We start from the raw sequence: 18720 nt of genomic DNA, 5'->3' as shown, positions 1-18720 counted from the left end.
TCAGCTGTGGTCATGCAGCAAAGTTTATTGTGATTCCTCCCTCACCACTGTGTGGGCCTTGGGTGTAAGAGGCAAAAGGCAACCCCCCAGGACCCGTAGGCCATGCCCGACAACAGGGATGCCCACCACCCAACGCTGCCTCAGGTAAGTGTTTCCATTCTTTCCGAAATCTTTTCAAATGCCCATACTGCATGCCAACTAACCAAACTTAAAGAACACCACTCAACAGCGTGGAACAGGGAAAAAAAGAGAAGGCCTGGAGCAAATTAAGGTCTCCCCCCCCCCAAACAAAATACTACTCAGACCCTGGAAAACAAACAACTAGCCTGTAGGCCCACACTGCAAAAGCTGAATAAAGAAGAGGGAGGGAAATATTATTTTATTATTTATTAAATTTGTATACTACCCTTCTCCCAAAGATCACAGAGTGGTTCACAGCATAAAAATACAAAATGAAAACAGGCCGGGGAAGAGAGCCTGTGCTTTTTGTTTGCGTTAAAACATGATTCTCTGTCGATATAGAGATCACTCTTCTGCATTAGGAAGCCACTGGCAGAACTTCTGGTTAGAAGTGTGGTCTTGCAGGCATAACAAGTTCACTTTTGGTGGTTAATGCATGCTCTTATGTGTAACACATTTTTGTGCAAGCTATGCGAGCAATGGTCCAGGGCTCTGCCAACTCCACTTTAGGAAGGAAGTTAACACTAGATACTCATTCATCCAGCTAGGAAAACCCACCAGAACAAATATCTTCAAGCATTTCTGGTTCTGCATTTCCATTCCGGAGCAATGTAATAAAGCATCTTACTAAATCAGCAAGTTATTACAGTAGCACGGAGCACAAAATGATTGCTTGGATTTATTTACAATGAGGAAGGGTGTGGCAAATTTGTTCATGGGTTGAATGGCTCCATCTGGTACGCAGGCTGAGACCCTAATTGCCCACAGGCTGTCTCGCCAGAGTGGTGCATGCTCTAGTTATCTCCCGCTTGGACTACTGCAATGCGTTCTACGTGGGGCTACCTCTGAAGGTGACCCGGAAACTGCAATTAATCCAGAATGCAGTAGCTAGACTGATGACTGGGAGTGGCTGCTGAGACCATATAACATTGGTCCTAAAAGACCTGCAGTGGCTCCCAGTATGTTTCGAGCACAATTCAAGGTGTTGGTGATGACCTTTAAAGCCCTAAACAGTCTCGGCTCAGTATACCTGAAAGAGCATCTCCACTCCCATCGTTCTGCCCAGACACTGAGGTCCAGCTCCGAGGGCCTTCTGGCGGTTCCTTCACTGCGAGAAGCCAAGTTACAGGGAACCAGGCAGAGGGCCTTCTCAGTAGTGGCACCCACCCTGTGGAACGCCCTCCCACCAGATGCCAAGGAAATAAACAACTACCTGACTTTTATAAGATATCTGAAGGCAACCCTGTTTAGGGAAGTTTTTAATGTTTGATGTTTTCTCATGTTTTTAATATGTTGTTGGGAGCTGCCCAGAGTGGCTGGGGAAACCCAGCCAGATGGGTGGGGTATAAATAATAAATTATCAGCATTATTATTGAGTCTGTCCCTCACAATGGTCTCGTGAAGGGCTCAATCAATGTCGCTCCTAAGCTTTGGTAGGAAAAGTAAGGTAGAAGGCTTCACAAAGAGTCTAAAAGTGAAACGAGAAGCCGAATGGGGTTCTGCCAGGTGGTATAGTGGTGAGATGTTGAGGAGAGAATAAGCACAGCGGGGCCCTCCAGAACAGGCCATCTAATTAACTGCTTGCTCTCATTTTATTTCCTTCAATCTTTCCACTCCTGCATCATTTGTTCCCTTGTTTAAGTGAAACAGCAAGATACTTCTCAAAATTTTAATTCTGAAGTGCTGCAGTTGAGTCCTGTTGGGCGGGATGTCCTGGGGGCTTTGTTCTTGAAGGCGTTGAGAGAGCCGGCGTTCCTGGGGTTATCGAAACTCAACAGGTTTGGGGGAAATGGAAGAACTAGGATATCTGCAAGGGACCCGAAAGGGCATTTGTGCTGCTTACAACCATGACGTTATTTGCCCTCACCCCTGGCCCTGTCAGACTTTGAATGATGTTGCCTTTCCATAGTTGTGTTGCTGCGATGGTGGTCGCCATTTTTCTTTGCTACCGAGGCCTTGTATCGAGGGCAGAAATCCAGCTTTTTCTGAGGGGAAGCTGAAATCGTAGAAATACGAAATCTCTTGGATTTCTGCCTATGCTCACATCTACACCAGAGACTGAAAGCCCATTTTTCTCCAGCTAGATAGCTCAGCCGGTTAGAGCATGGTGCTGGCAATGCCAAGGTTGCAGGTTCAATCTGTGTATGGGATAGCTGCATATTCCTGCACTGTAGGAGGCTGGACTTAGATGATCCACAGGGTCCCTTCCAACTCTACGATTCTATGATTCAAAGAATCTTGGGAGCTGTAGTTTGTTAAAAGTGCTGGGAATCAAAGCTCTGCAAGGGACACACTACAGTTTCCAGGGTTCTTTGGGGGAAGTTGTGTGTTTTCATGTAGCTCAGGCTTCCTCAAACTCGCCCCTCCAGGTGTTTTTGGCCTACAACTCCCATGATCCCTAGCTAGCAGGACCAGTGGTCAGGGATGATGGGAGTTGTAGTCCCAAAACATCTGGAGGACCAAGTCTGGATCTAATCCAACCTCCTACAATGCAGAAATACACAGCTGTCCCAAACAGGGATGAAACCTACAGCTTTGGCACCATGCTCTAACCAACTGAGTTATCCAGGCTCATGGACTAAACAGAAATGTGGGGGAGCCCTTTGAATGTTCTTTGAACGATGGGCAGTGGGTTCAAGACTCTTCAGGAGCTGCAAATAAAGGGAACTTGAAATGGCTACCAAACCAGCATGTTTCAACCAGAGTGAACATTTCACTATGGTAAAGGATGCGAGAGAGGTTATCTTGGCCTAGCAAGATTGCCCCACCTCAAATTATTAGTGCCTTAGGTTGATTTTCTGTTTTCAGGTAGGAAGTCTCTTCCATCCCTACCTGGGACCATCTGCATACAAGGCAAATGTTCTACATACCTTCCAACATTTCTCAGATGAAAATAGGGACGTCCCATTCCATAATGATAATTTTACTATTTATACCCCACACACCTTACTAGGTTGGGGTCATGGGAGTTGTAGTCCCAAAACATCTGGAGGGCCAAGTTTGGGGATGCCTGGATAGGTGATCCTCAGGGTCCCTTCCAATTCTACAATTTCTAGGCACAAGTCCTTTCTGTTTGCCCCACTGCAGAAAACCTGATTGATGTTCTGATTCATTTTTTTAAAATATAATTTTATTTTTATTTTTTCAAATTAACAACAATAACAATCAAATACAAATATAGTTGTTTGGACTCCCCTCCTCTCCTTCCTTGGTTCCCTATACAAGCATTCGCAAAAGTGCATCTATTCCTTAACTCCTTTATTACACTTTATACTTCTTCCAAAGTCACCTTTTAACTTTTGTTGTTTAGTCGTTTAGTCGTGTTCGACTCTTTGTGACCCCATGGACCAGAGCACGCCAGGCACTCCTGTCTTCCACTGCCTCCCGCAGCTTGGTCAAACTCATGCTGGTAGCTTCGAGAACACTGTCCAACCATCTCGTCCTCTGTCATCCCCTTCTCCTTGTGCCCTCCCTCTTTCCCAACATCAGGGTCTTTCCCAGGGAGTCTTCTCTTCTCATGAGATGGCCAAAGTATTGGAGTCTCAGCTTCACGATCTGTCCTTCCAGTGAGCACTCAGGACTGATTTCCTTCAGAATGGAGAGGTTTGATCTTCTTGCAGTCCATGGGACTCTCAAGAGTCTCCTCCAGCACCCTAGTTCAAAAGCATCAATTCTTCGGCAATCAGCCTTCTTTATGGTCAGGCTCTCACTTCCATACATCACTACTGGGAAAACCATAGCTTTTACTATACGGACCTTTGTTGGCAAGGTGATGTCTCTGCTTTTTAAGATGCTGTCTAGGTTTGCCATCGCCTTTCTCCCAAGGAGCAGGCGTCTTTTAATTTCGTGACTGCTGTCACCATCTGCAGTGATCATGGAGCCCAAGAAAGTAAAATCTCCCACTGCCTCCATTTCTACAGTGGTACCTCGGGTTAAGGACTTAATTTGTTCCGGAGGTCTGTTCTTAACCTGAAACTGTTCTTAACATGAAGCACCACTTTAGCTAATGGGGCCTCCTGCTGCCGTCACGCCGCCGAAGCACAATTTCTATTCTCATCCTGAAGCAAAGTTCTTAACCCAAGGTACTATTTCTGGGTTAGCGGAGTCTGTAACCTGAAGCGTATGTAACCTGAAGTGTATGTAACCCGAGGTACCACTGTACTTGCTTTTAAATTAGCCCTGCTAATGTATTTAATTGTTTTCAATAATTTTTTTAATAATCCACATATCTCCCCCATTCTTTGCTGAAAGTTATTTTTTCATGATTTCTTAATCTTCCTGTGAGTTTTGCCATTTCTGCATAGTCCATTAACTTTACTTGCCATTCTTCCTTTGTTGGGGCAGTACCCTCCTTCCACCTCTGGGCAAATAGCATTCTGGAGGGTGTGGTTACTTACATAAACAATTTTGCCTGGTCTTTCGGTATATGCATTCTGATTCAGCAGCAAACTGCGGGTTTTCCTGAGTTGGTTGAAAGAACCTCTTGGACCTGGGACTCAAACTCACGGGACAAACGAGTTTGCGTGTGCCTTCAGTGAAGGCAGTTCTGAGCTTGTGGCCCAATGGTCTGACTCAGTACGAGACAGCTTCCTTTGTATGTATTTTCTGCCATGCTTGGTGAATGGTGCATGTCTTAAGCCAGGGGTCAGCAAACTTTTTCAGCAGGGGGCCGGTCCACTGTCCCTCAGACCTTGTGGGGTGGCCGACTACTTTTTTTAAAAGAACCAATTCCTATGAACCCCCAAATAACCCAGAGATGCGTTTTAAATAAAAGGACACATTCTACTCATGTAAAAACAACAGGCAGGCCCCACAAATAACCCAGAGATGCATTTTAAATAAAAGCACACATTCTACTCATGTAAAAACACGCTGATTCCTGGACCGTCCACGGGCTGGATTGAGAAGGCAATTGGGCCGGATCCAGCCCCTGGGCCTTAGTTTGCCTAACTTAGGTGTTATATGGCGATGCATCGTGATAGTGAAGATGCAAGGAATGAACTCGTGGAACAGGAATGACACTGTGCATCATGGATATTTTGAAATACCACATTCAAGATGGAGCTTGAATTGGTGGCAGTAGTTTAATTGCAGCTGGGGGGGGGGGGCGGCAGGCTGACATTTTTTATTTACTTTTGTTATTCTCAGGACTTCCAATATTGTGCTACTTCAATGGAACTTTCTTCCTTTCCTCGCCTCCTCTCTTCTCCTCTGCCTTCTACTCTTCTGTCTTGAGTTTGCTGCTTCTTGATTAAAATGTTGACTTTAACTTGGAATTAACCTGATTAATGTAATTGAAAGTAAAAGTCCGCTGCTCAGCACTTTGGGTGATGAGTGGAGATGGATTGAGAAAGAAAGCTTTCAGATTGAATATACTTCTCTCCCCTGGCTGTTAATTGCTCCGTTTACTGGTACCTGCCTCACTGACCGTCACTGTTTAGTCCAGTTAATGATGATACACAGTCCATACTTTCCAGAGATAATTAAAAAACATTTCAGCACATAACGGTACTGCAGGGAGTTTTCCTCTCAGTCACAGGGAAAAAAAGACCTCAGAGGGGAGTGGTGCGCTGGGAGGGGAACATGCGCTGTCGCAATCTCTGTAGAGTTTCACCCTTTGGGGGAAAAAAGAAGCATCAACTTTAAGTGCTGTTGCTAATATCTGTGCAGGTGTCTGTCTTAAGGAAGAGCTAGGTAAGGAATCCGCTCTGGGGAGAAATGAGAGAGAAGTAAAAACAAATTAATGCAGGGTGGAGAGCCCTCTTCCTATCATTGATACCAGGCACCCCCAAACTCGGCCCTCAAGATGTTTTGGGACTACAGTTCCCATCATTCCTGACCATTGGTCCTGTTACCTAGGGATGATGGGAGTTGTAGTGTACTGGGGGTGCCTTCCCTGATTTTGGGGTTAGGGGCGAGAGTCTTGCTATAGGGCAGGAGGGGAGAAGCTGCTGTTGGGCTGCAACTCCCATCAGCTCCATCCAGCATGGGTGAGAGTTGATATTCAGCAGTATCTGGAGGGCTACAAACTCCCTACTTCAGCTGTAGGATGTGAGAGTTCTTGGTTGAACTCTTGGAAAGCCCAGCTGGGGCGGGGATTGAATGGCTTCTTCCAGTTCCCTAAGAAGAGAGCTTTCCCTTGTTGCAAGAACCCCACCCCCCAAATCATTCAGTTTGTACAAACACCACACACACAAACACGACATACGCGACGTTTCTGTTGTAAATTCATAGTAAATCAACCATACATAGGATTTACACCTGTCCACTTTTATTTCACTCCATGAAGGAAGGACTATCAAAGGGGGATGGTTTGATACAGGATGGCCATAATCCCTTAACCATACCAGCACATACACAGGAGCCCTACCCAGTTGGCATGACAACCTTGATGGTCCCAGACAGAAGACCATCCAGGTCACAAAGGACTTGCATATGGGAGTGGATTCAACATGGACCGGAACAAAGGACAATGATCAGATCTTCCCTCTGGGGGCAGGAAACTGCCAACTCCCTTTTGTCCTCTGGAAATGACTCATGGGGAGGGGGAGAGGAGGAACCAGCCAGGTGACAAGATACTCAGGTTACTTCCACAACTCCTCCCTCAACCCCTCCTTTTTTGTGATGTAGTTGTGATGTAGTCTTAGGGGTGTAGTTTGGGGGATTAGTAACTAATAAAAGTTGGGGTCTTTTGTTGTTCTGGACTTCCATTTTGCTTCATCTTGTTGCGGGTGGGAATCCTGTTGCGACAGTATTCAATAAAGGCCAAGCCTACAGGCTGCTGTTTTGCTCCAAGTTATCCTGGTTGGTGTCTTTGTTTTTGTCCAAGGAAGCCCTCAGATTCCTCCGTTAATACCCTCTTCCTCCTTAGCACCCCAACACAGCACTGCAATTAAGAAGAAACCCCCTCCACCCTTCTGCCGATTGACAAAACGTTTGTGAGGAGTGTGAGTGCAAGCGATGTGTCATGCAGTCCTTGGAGGGAACCTCAGTGCCAGAAAAGGTTAGCTTCTTCTGTGCTCTCTCTGTCTCATCCCCTATCTGATCACCATTGGGCTATTTGCATGAAATGCCATTTGCGTGAATCTGCACCATTTAAGGAGGTGCAAGCATCTAGAACAGGGTCTCCAGTTGTTTTTGGACTACAGTTCCCATCATCCCCGATCACTGGTTCTGCTAGCTAGGGATGATGGGAGTTGTAGTCTAACAACAACTGGAGACCCAAGTTTGGGAAACCCTGATCTAAAAGGATCGATACATTAAAGAGCTACAAGTGTTTTCCATAACTGCAGAATGAGGCTCACGACTAGGAAAAAGTATATACAGTGATACCTCAAGTTAAGTATTTAATTCGTTCATTTATTTAATCAATTACATTATTTCCCCCCCTTTATTCCCCCCCTCAACCCTCCCTCTCCCTCCCACCAAGGACTTCCCTCAGCTCCCCTCCCTGATTTTTCTTACAAATCTTGTTTTCTGCACGTTATAAAATTGTACATACTCTTACTTTATCTATCGTATGTTCAACTAATAAATTTGTGAATGTTTATTCAAAACCTGCCAAAGCGTCCAGTTCGTTTTGTTGTCTTTTTTAATACAGTGGTACCTCGGGTTAAGTACTTAATTTGTTCCGGAGGTCCGTTCTTAACCTGAAACTGTTCTTAACCTGAAGCACCCACTTTAGCTAATGGGGCCTCCCACTGCTACTGTGCCGCCGGAGCATGATTTCTGTTCTCATCCTGAAGCAAAGTTCTTAACCCAAGGTAATATTTCTGGGTTAGCGGAGTCTGTAACCTGAAGCGTATGTAACCTGAAGTGTATGTAACCCGAGGTACCACTGTAATTGCATCCCTGAGTCCGTCTTCTGGAAAATAAACTTTCACTGTATCTTTCTTTTTCTCAGTATGCCATGCAAACTTTATTGAAAGGTGAGCATGATCTTTGAATACTAGGCATATGTAACAGGCATTAAAAACTGAAATTAAATTAAAGGCAACCACCTTTTTGATATGGACACAGTGGCAGAGATATGGGGGGCATATGGGGAACTGCAGCTTTTAATGGCATCTTTGTGAACAGGTTTGTTCACAGGTTGGTGGAAGAAGAGTGGAAGAAATTTAAAGTTTATCTTCAGAAATATTGCAAAATTGAGGAATGTTAGAAAGATGTTGGGGGAAAATTATGTGGTTTTAGTAGAAAGGATATAAAGGATTAAGTAAAAATGAATTGGTGAAAGAGAGAAGGTAAAATTCTAATATGTTAAGACAAATTATTAGGATAAAAACAAAGTTGGAAGGATTTGCTGGAATATTTAATTGAATTAGAATACAAATACGGGAGGCGTGAGGAGGTCATGGAAATAAGTAAATGAAAGACAGGACATGGTAAGATTGAAATGTTTTTAATTGTCTTTTTATTCTTTTTTGTATTTTCTATCCTTTTTGTGTGTTCTTTTTTCTTTTCTTTTGTCTTTTTTCATATTTGTAATTTTGTGGAAAACATATTATTATTTTTAAAAAAATATTTATATAATTTTTATTATATATATTTATTTTAAATATATATATATATATTTAAAGGTTTATTCACAGGAACCTGAAAATGAACAGACACCAGATAATCTAAAATAGCTCTATTTCGTGCAGACTAAAGATGGCTGCTTACAGTATACACCACATCAGCCACAGAGAGGAAAACTTGTTGGGAGCAAAAAAGAGAGTCTTAGTATTGCTTAGGAAAGCACTCCCAGGCAAGGAGAACAGCCCAGGGTTCGAGTTGGCAAAGTTAGCTCAGTGGGCCGCAGAGCCCGTCGCACTGAGCAAAGAGTCTCAGCTGCTGTCACATATAACTACATCAAGCTGAGGGGCTGGCCCATTGACTTTTAATGGATCTACGGTACAGAATTGCAAGCTGAATTTTGGTTCTGCCTCATACATTCTTAGCAAATGCATGAGTTAAGTTCCAGCAGTAAAGCCTTCATTGCTGATGATAATGGACAAAGTGTAAAGAAGCCAGCTGGAGCTACTCATTTCAGGTGCACTGTTTTGTGACACTGCAACCCTGTGGGAGGCAAGGAGGGAATTATCTTTTTGGCTGGTGACAGGGTAGCACCACTGGAAGGTTTCCTGAATGTCCCGGAAGGAAATTGACCCCGAACCTGTCTTTTCCCATCCCTGGGGTTCACAGGGACCAACCAAATTGGCATCTGCAGGAGATTCTTCTCTTCATTTGTTGTTGTTGTTGTTGTTGTTTAGTCGTTTAGTCGTGTCTGACTCTTCGTGACCCCATGGACCAGAGCATGCCAGGTACTTCTGTCTTCATTTTTTGATCCTGCCCATCTGGTGATGTCCATGTGTAGAGTCGTCTCTTGTGTTGTTGGAAAAGCGTGTTTGTGATGACCAGCTTGTTCTCTTGACAGAACTCTATTAGCCTTTGCCCTGCTTCGTTTTGATCTCCAAGCCAAACTTGCCAGTTGTTCCTTTTATCTCTTGACTCCCTACTTTAGCATTCCAATCCCCTATAATGAGAAGAACATCCTTCTTTGGTGTCACTTCTATAAGGTGTTGTAAGTCTTCATAGACTTGGTCAATTTCAGTTTCTTCTGCACCAGTAGTTGGTGCATAAACTTGGATTGCTGTGATGTTAAAAGGTCTGCCTTGGATTCGTATCAAGATCATTCTATCATTTTTGAGATTGCATCCCAGTACAGCTCTCGCCACTCTATTGTTGACTATGAGGGACACTCCATTTCTTTTACGGGATTCTTGCCCACAGTAGTAGATATACTATTCATGGTCTCTTCATGGTGTCCTACAACTCTTGAAAACATAAAAGGACCCTAGTGACCACCAAGAATGGCAAGGCTGGCCAATAAAACTATACCCAAAATTGATAATAGTTTCAGCTAGAGGTGTACATTAACCTTGTGTGGGGGCTGAATAAGGCAAATTGAGATGATTTGGGGGTCCCCTCCCAAATCAAAGTACAATGTCAACAACCCCCTTTCTGAGTCGAAGCAGGGACAAAGTCTTTATCTGTTGCTCTATATCTGTACTTTTCTGCGTTGAACAGTTCTATATTTTCCTGTATTGCTATATTTCTCTATGTCTATGGGCTTTGCAAAATTCAGCTTTGAAATAAGTGGAGCACTGACAATGTCTGTATTATAATTTTTTTAATTAAAGCACAGGAGCATTTTGGTTTTTTTTAAAAAAAGTAGAAGCTTAATTTAAGTTTATTTTAAAATTCCAGGTTACTCTGCTGCAACAACAACAACAAAATCAAACACAAGGTCTAACACAGAACACAAAGAAGTAGTGGAGAGCGAAGACTGATGTAAAGCTGCAAACTTTAAAATAAATATGGGGAAGAATCAATGATCTCTTCATTATCGTAAAGTAGGGAAGGGCAAAAGACAGCATACACAAAGTATTAGGAAAGCGAATCTCTTTTACTTTACTTTCCCCCACAAAAAAGCAGCTGGATCTATTTGTCTGCAATTTGGCAGGCTTAATCCACTCTGACGGCGGCTCCTATGCCTGTAAATTTCATCCACTTTGGCCACGATGGGGAAAATTATAGCCAATGTTAGCTTCCCTATTATAGTAAATGGGGACCAGAGAGAATTGTTTTCCACAGAGGAGCTTGGAACCCAAATTGCAGATCAAAGCAAAGTGAGCATAAAGTGATCTGGGAACAGATTGGAATGTTTAAAAATGCACAGATGCAAGGTGAATCTTGGGACCTGTACACCACCCTAGTTTCACCTCTCACAACTGCAGTCCATTTGTCAAGTAGTGACAAGTTTTCCAAGTCGTGGGTAACCATGTCAAAAGAAGGCTACTGCATGACGCCAGTCAAGCTTGCAAAAATTTATCATTTGCCCGATAATAAATGTTGGAAATGTAAAGAGACTGAAGGTACATTCTTTCACCTTTGGTGGACATGCCCAAGGATTAAGACTTTCTGGGAGATGATCTATAATGAAATGAAATATAAATATACCTTTCTGAAGAAACCAGAGGCCTTTCTCCTAGGCATGGTTGGCCAATCGGTGCCAAAGAAGGATAGAACTTTCGTTATGTATGCTACAACAGCAGCAAGAATACTTATTGCAAAGTACTGGAAGACACAAGATCTACCCACCCGGGAAGAATGGCAGATGAAGGTGGTGGACTACATGGAACTGGCGGAAATGACTGGCAGAATCCGAGACCAGGGAGAAGAGTCGGTGGAAGAAGATTGGAAGAAATTTAAAGTTTATTTACAGAAACATTGTAAAATTAAGGAATGTTAGAAGGATGCTGGAATGAAGTTATGTGGTTTTAGCAGAAATGCTATAAAGGATTAAGTAAAAATAGATTGTTAATTGGTGAAAGGAGAGAATGTTAAGTTACATTATATTAAGAAATTATTAGGACAAAAACAAAGATGGAAAGGATTTGCTGAAATAGCTAACTGAACTAGAATACAAAAAAGGGAGGTGTGAGAAGGTCAAGGAAACAAGCAAATGAAAGATAAGTTATGGGAAGGTTTGATTTGTTTTTTTTTAATTGTTTGTATTTTTCTGTTTTTTCTTCTCCCCCCCCCCCCTTTTTACGTATTGTGATGTATTGTCTTGTTTTTGCTTAACTGGGTGTTTTCTCTTTTTTCTTTTTGTAACCTTTAAAACTTTAATAAATATTATTTTTTTAAAAAAAACAAAACAAAAGAAGGCTACTGTAGAATGAATTTACTAGAACTAGGATACACAACTTTATTCTACTACCAGCTCTACTAACAGTGTGCAAAGTAGTGAAAGCTGAAGTAGAGGCTTTTATGAAAGGTGATTGACCTCCAATTTTTCAATATTTTCTAGCTCATTGACACTAAATTACTTATTAGATAAGCATGGTCAACAAGACAAATGTCGAAATATGAACAACAAACCACAAGACACAAAATCTGATTAGGATAAAACATGCTCTTTACATCATAGGCAACTAGAACTAGAGCCAATCTGTTTCAAGGAAAAAAAATTGGGATACAGTTCTAAATTTACAAACTTAGGAGCAAGAAGGGCCATGGATATTCAATAATTTACCATCTAGTTTAATGTATATAAACCTAAAGGAGAGCTTCAATTAAATGAAACGTATCATAACACCCCAGGCTCTAAAGGCTAACTCAAAATCAACTTTACTCTGTTATGTAAAATAATAAAAACAAGAAGTCGACCCTCAGCTTATCATAAATCTTCCAGATGCAGCAAGGATGTGTACTACTCATTGTTCAAAACCAACAGAAATACAGTGGTACCTCAGGTTACATATGCTTCAGGTTACATACACTTCAGGTTACAGACTCCGCTAACCCAGAAATAGTGCTTCAGGTTAAGAACTTTGCTTCAGGATGAGAACAGAAATCGTGCTCTGGCGGCGCAGTGGCAGCAGGAGGCCCCATTAGCTAAAGTGGTGATTCAGGTTAAGAACAGTTTCAGGTTAAGTACGGACCTCCAGAACGAATTAAGTACTTAACCTGAGGTACCACTGTACCTTGCAAATTATGGGTAGGCAAATCGCCTTCTAAATCCGGCCTGTGGACGGTCTGGGAATCAGTGTGTTTTTACATGAGTAGAATGTGTCCTTTTATTTAAAATGCATCTCTGGGTTATTTGTGGGGCATAGGAATTTGTTCATCCCCCCCCCCAAAAAAAATATAGTCTGGTTCCCCACAATGTCTGAGGGACAGTGGAACAGCCCCCTGTTGAAAAAGTTTGCTGACCCTGGTATAGATGGTATACAATTATATTTTATTGCAATAGGTTTTTTTTTTATTGGTTTGAGCTGGTAGGGTGGCTTTGATTCTTAGCAAATGCAGTTTTCCAAGCCATGCAGTCATGCATATCCATTGACAATCTGTAAGTCGCATAACGCCTCGCAGGCCTGATAGGGTCATGTGCTGCTTTTCAACCAGGTGTCAAAATACCTGGGTAGTAGCAAAATCCGTTCTAGCATTGTTTTTATGAAAACCAACATGCAGCATTTGCTCCCGGCACACCATACGCTGAAAATACGAAATCCATTTCTGCAGGAAGTTCAGATTTAGTAGATCTGAATTTCATCTTTGTCATTTTTTAAAAGCTGAGACCTGAGATGTACCGTATTTTTCACTCTATAGGACGCACTTTTTCCCCTTCCAAAAATTAAGGGGAAATGTGTGTGTGTCCTATGGAGCGAATGCAGGCTCCTTGGCTCCCTCCATGCTCTGGAGGCTTCGTGTTGCTTTCGCTGAAGCCTGGAGAGCCAGAGGGGTGGGTGCGAACCAACCCCTCTCGCTCTCCAGGCTTCAGGGATAGCTTCAGGGATAGCGCGAGTTCCCGCTGTGCTCCAGAGGCTTCAGGTTCCTTTTGCTGAGGCCGGGAGAGCAAGACTCTCCTGGCTTCAGCAGAGAGGGAGAGCTGCGCAGCGCCCCTTCAGCCAAGCGGGAGGAGAAATGGAAAGGGGCTCTGTTTCTCCTTCTGCTTTGCTGAAGGGGCACTGAGCAGAGAGGGGGAGATTTTTTTTCGTGTTCTCCCCCTCTAAAACAAGGTGCGTCCTATGGTCGGGTGCGTCCTATAGAGCGAAAAATACACTAAGTCTGAAAATTCGGAGCTTGCCTCTGCAATATGAATATTGCTGCTTTCATCGCTGCTCCAATATTAAATACTGAAATCTCAGTGATTCCCCCCTCCTCAGATTCAAAATGTGATAGTTGAAAAGGAAATGTTGCATTTGAAATGGACAGAGGGGAAAATGAACACGTGAGAGTGCTGGCTGCCATTTCTTCTGAGAGAGCCTAAAGATTACTGGTTCACCCACTTACTAGACCAACTAGAGCTATGATCTTTGTAAGTGTCTTTCCTGGGATCTCATACTAGCTGTTTCTGTTCCTGGTGGTGTTTGTTAGCAGCCTGGGCTCCTAATTCTGCTTCAGCTACAATTGCCAGACAAAAAGGAGATTCAGGCAGTAACTGTATTCCAGAAATACAGCACACTCGGAAGCAATTGTTATTACAATTGGGGTGGTGGTAGTGGCATTGTTTTTGTTTGTTACTATGGTACGTATTTTTGTGTTTTTCTATTGCAAACCGCCCTATGATCCTTAGATGAAGTATCAAAATTTAATCAATTAGTAATACAAATAATGTGGGACGTGGGTGGTGCTGTGGGTTAAACCACAGAGCCTAGGACTTGCCGATCAGAAGGTCGGCAGTTCGAATCCCCGTGACGGGGTGAGCTCCCATTGCTCTGTCCCAGCTCCTGCCAACCTAGCAGTTCGAAAGCACGTCAAAGTGCAAGTAGATAAATAGGTACCGCTCCGGCGGGAAGGTAAACGGCGTTTCTGTGTGCTGCTCTGGTTCTCCATAAGTGGCTTAGTCATGCTGGCCACATGCCCCGGAAGCTGTACGCCGGCTCCCTTGGCCAATAAAGCGAGATGAGCGCTGCAACCCCAGAGTCATCCACGACTGGACCTAATGGTCGGGTCCCTTTACCTTTACCTTTTACAAATAATAATTGCAACATTTGTGAATGAATGAATGGCGTACAACCATTGTTTTCTCAGGTTGCGTGACTCCACCACCACCAGTTCAGGTTCAAGACCATAAAGAATTAATATTACTATTACTTCTGCCCCACCCTTCCTCCCAAAGGAGTCCAGGGTGGCAAACAACAAAGCAGGAAAACAATACAATAAAATGTGAAATAGATTTTTTTTTAAAAAAAAACCTTTGGAAATTTATGCAACACATCTTGGACTCCGGTAGGATCCCAAGTTGCACAATCTAATTAACAAGGAAGGCTCTGTGTCTGAGCCCTGCTCCTTGCGATGAGCATGTTCATGCCCTTGTGAAATAGTGCGGCCGATAGCTGGGAATTACCTGGGGTGGGTTGAAAAGTTGGTTTGGACCAGACTTCTGCAACATGAACTTTAGACTACAACTCCCATCTGTGGGAATGTTCAGGGATGCAGGAGAGGATATATTGTCTGATTATATCCTTATCCAACTTGTGTTAACAAGTTCCACAATTTCAGCAGAGTAACATTCCCCTTTATTTTAAGCTTTGCAACGGCTGCGTTTGCTCAGGCTCACTAAAGCCTCTATAATAACTATTCTGGTAATTTCCCCTTATTCCCTCATAAAATATAAGAGACGACACAGTCTTTTACAAAAGTATAAAAAGAGTTTACTCACATTCTGTTCACAATCAGATCCCAGAAGGCAGACTTAGCTTAATGAAGTAACATACACTTGGAATCTATCTCGTAAGAAGACAGTCCCTTTGTCCTCTCTTGGCTGGAAGCCAAGAGGGCATTTTTGGCTTAGTAGATGTTGTTTCTTCGATGCATGTGGTGAAAGAGAGAGAGATGGCTGCCCTGCCCTGTGCTTTTTGTCATTACCTGCACAGGTGAGGCCACACCCACCTCCAGTCACATGCAGAGGAAGTCTGTCCCAGCCCAGAAGGAAACAGGAAGTTTACCTGCCTCCTGGACAAACATTCCTTCCCATGTGCAAACATGTTCACTCTAGGAATGTTGTACTTGACTGCTCTTGTGTTTCACATCCTACACCATCATCCCCCAACCAGTGGCCATGTTGGCTGGGGCTGATGGAACTTGTAGTCCAACAACATTTTGGAGGGCACCAGTTTGGGGAAAGCTGGTTAAGACACTCTTCACCTACTCCTGCCTATCTGTAAGTAGCCCACAATGGCCGGGGAGGGCAGGGAGAACTTCTCTAGATCAGCCCTGGTCTCAACGCTCGACCCTTCAGCTTCCATTTAATTCTGCAGACTTCTTTCTGCATTCCCTTTGCCTGAATGCTGTGGGACAATAAGCAGTAAAGGTGACGAGTCCACATGGAGACAGTGACGTGTCCCCCTTGCTGTTACATATAATTAATAAATAAAGCACAGGGGGAGTTCTTACCATGTTGGCTGCTATGACAGGGGCTGTCTACAGTGCACTTAAGCATTAAATGACCAATTTCTGTCAGACTAACTTCCCAAGCCTTCTCTCTCTCCCTCTCTCTGCTCCTCCTCCTCCTCCTTTCCCCGTTTGCTTTCTCACTTACAGAGCAAGTCTCCTCGCTCTCTGCACTTGGAGTTTTTCAGCAACTGATGGTTCCTGGTTCATTTCTGTGGAATTAATTGGTCCCTGAATGAATTGTTTTGACAGGGCAATTTATCATGTGTTTGGGTTGACAGTGCTGTATACCGGAGGGGTTCCTGGAGGGGAGGAGGGGGAGATGGGCAGGGCAGTGGATGCCTGTGCCAGGAGTTTGCAAAGAAAGGAAGGCATGGGAGGAGGAAGAAGAGGAAGAGGAGGAGGCGAGAAAGGAGGAAAGGCGACAACCGGGAGGCAGCTAAAAATAGAAAGAGCCACATTCCGTTCACCATCTCTTCCCCCACCCCACTCCATCATGTTAAACAGAGGAGAGTGTCCTGGTTATTCTCTCACCCTTTTGGCAAATGCAGACACTTTTCTTGCCAAGTTCCAGATTCAAACATGGATGGGACCCACAAGTGCCGGCAAAAGTTTTCTTGGCTGCCCGGGGTATATGTAGTTCTTTCTGGGCCCAATGTTCATTTGGGCTCTTAGCATTCAAGTCACCAAGACCAATCACGAAGCCCTAAACCCTACAGAGGCAGCCTTGGATTAGCACACGACTGAGTTACTTCTCATTTTAGAAGAATGTGACAAATTTGACAGCTGTTATTTGAGTTTGTTTGGCATGATAATCAGGGGCTTAGCAATGCCAAGAGCATAAACAGTCAGATGTACCATTTTTAGCATGCAAAACTTGTGATTTATCCAGATTTGGCTTTTTCTGTTACCTAATGTTTGGATTCTCAATATTCTAAAATCTGTGGACTTACTGATCATCCAGCCTTATTGCCGATTGACAGACAGACATACTGATGCAACAAATACTTGTCATTGACTGCAACTTCCCTCCATCTGGATGAGTGCATGTTTTGCTGACTAATGTACAGAGTTTATTTTATCTTCCTTCGTTTGTCTGCATTGATATTCAGCAGCAAGCATTGCATGATGCTGTCAGATTTCATCCTCGTCCCCATGGTGGAGAACAAGACTAAGAAAAAAGCAGTATGACTAACGATACTGATTACAGGGCAACAATCGAGAGCCCGTTGCAATATAAAAGGTAAAGGTAAAGGTAAAGGTACCCCTGCCCGTACGGGCCAGTCTTGACAGACTCTGGGGTTGTGCACCCATCTCACTCAAGAGGCCAGGGGCCAGCGCTGTCCGGAGACACTTCCGGGTCACGTGGCCAGCGTGACATCGCTGCTCTGGCGAGCCAGAGCCGCACACGGAAACGCCGTTTACCTTCCCGCTGGTAAGCGGTCCCTATTTATCTACTTGCACCCGGAGGTGCTTTCGAACTGCTAGGTTGGCAGGCGCTGGGACCGAGCAGCGGGAGCGCACCCCGCCGCAGGGATTCGAACCGCCGACCTTTCGATCAGCAAGTCCTAGGCGCTGAGGCTTTAACCCACAGCGCCACCTGCGTCCCCTGTTGCAATATACCTTGCATCTTTCTTCCTCCCCTTTTGAAAAAAAATGTAGAGGTGCAAGAGCCTGAGTAAATTCTCAAACCTCAAACCAAAAGCTGTCTGCTATTTCACTGTTCAAGGAAGATGTTGCAGTGCGGTGGATGGTATTCAATGTTGTTTGTTGTTGTTTAGTCGTTTAATCGTGTCCGACTCTTCGTGACCCCATGGACCAGAGCACGCCAGGCACTCTAGTCTTCCACTGCCTCCCGCAGTTTGGTCAAACCCATGTGGGTAGCTTCGAGAACACTGTTCAACCATCTCGTCCCCTTCGTCCCCTTCTCCTTGTGCCCTCCATCTTTCCCAACATCATGGTCTTTTCCAAGGAGTCTTCTCTTCTCATGAGGTGGCCAAAGTAATGGAGCCTCAGCTTCACGATCTTTCCTTCCAGTGAGCACTCAGGGCTGATTTCCTTTAGAATGGAGAGGTTTGATCTTCTTGCAGTCCGTGGGACTCTCAAGAGTCCTCCAGCACCATAATTCAAAAGCATCAATTCTTTGGCGATCAGCCTTCTTTATGGTCCAGCTCTCACTTCCATACATCCCTACTGGGAAAACCATAGCTTGAATTATACAGACCTTCAATATACGGTATTCAATGTTAGTCATCTGCTAGTAGACCCATGTAACAAGTCCACTAATTTCAGTGAGTCTACTCTGTAGACTTTAGGGCTCATCATCCACACTTCTGCTGGTTCCATTCTTAGAAAGCATGTGTCGAAGTGGTTTTTCGTTTCTGCCCCACTTTCCCTGGGAAAACCTGCTATTTATTACTGACACGGAACAAACTTCAATCCACAGAAAAACCGGTGGATGTTTGTTCCATTTCAGCAGTAAGCAGGGGGGTTACTCTAGGGGGAAACAGCGGGCCAAGTGGAAGTGTGGACATGCCTTAATGGGTATCGCTCAGACACAGATGGCGCTGTGGTCTAAACCACTGAGCCTCTTGG

The 18720-nt window shown here is 44.0% G+C and overlaps 3 long non-coding RNA genes across 3 annotated transcripts in view; 2 read left to right on the top strand and 1 right to left on the bottom strand.

Moving 5' to 3' along the window:
• LOC310844417 overlaps positions 1 to 18720 on the top strand; it is a 205400-nt gene that overhangs the window by 119894 nt on the left and 66786 nt on the right. The window lies entirely within an intron of this gene.
• Positions 5216 to 6988, bottom strand: LOC310844413. The gene is made up of 2 exons (XR_014564102.1): positions 6551 to 6988; positions 5216 to 5888 (listed from the first exon to the last, which is right to left on the bottom strand). It is a non-coding gene; the product is annotated as an uncharacterized lncRNA (long non-coding RNA).
• Positions 7052 to 16382, top strand: LOC310844423. The gene is made up of 2 exons (XR_014564112.1): positions 7052 to 7183; positions 16276 to 16382. It is a non-coding gene; the product is annotated as an uncharacterized lncRNA (long non-coding RNA).

Source organism: Podarcis gaigeae, assembly GCF_964106915.1.
Source record: "Podarcis gaigeae genome assembly, chromosome: 5".
NCBI classification, from domain to species: domain Eukaryota; kingdom Metazoa; phylum Chordata; class Lepidosauria; order Squamata; family Lacertidae; genus Podarcis; species Podarcis gaigeae.
This window is presented reverse-complemented; position numbering and strand designations above follow the sequence as displayed.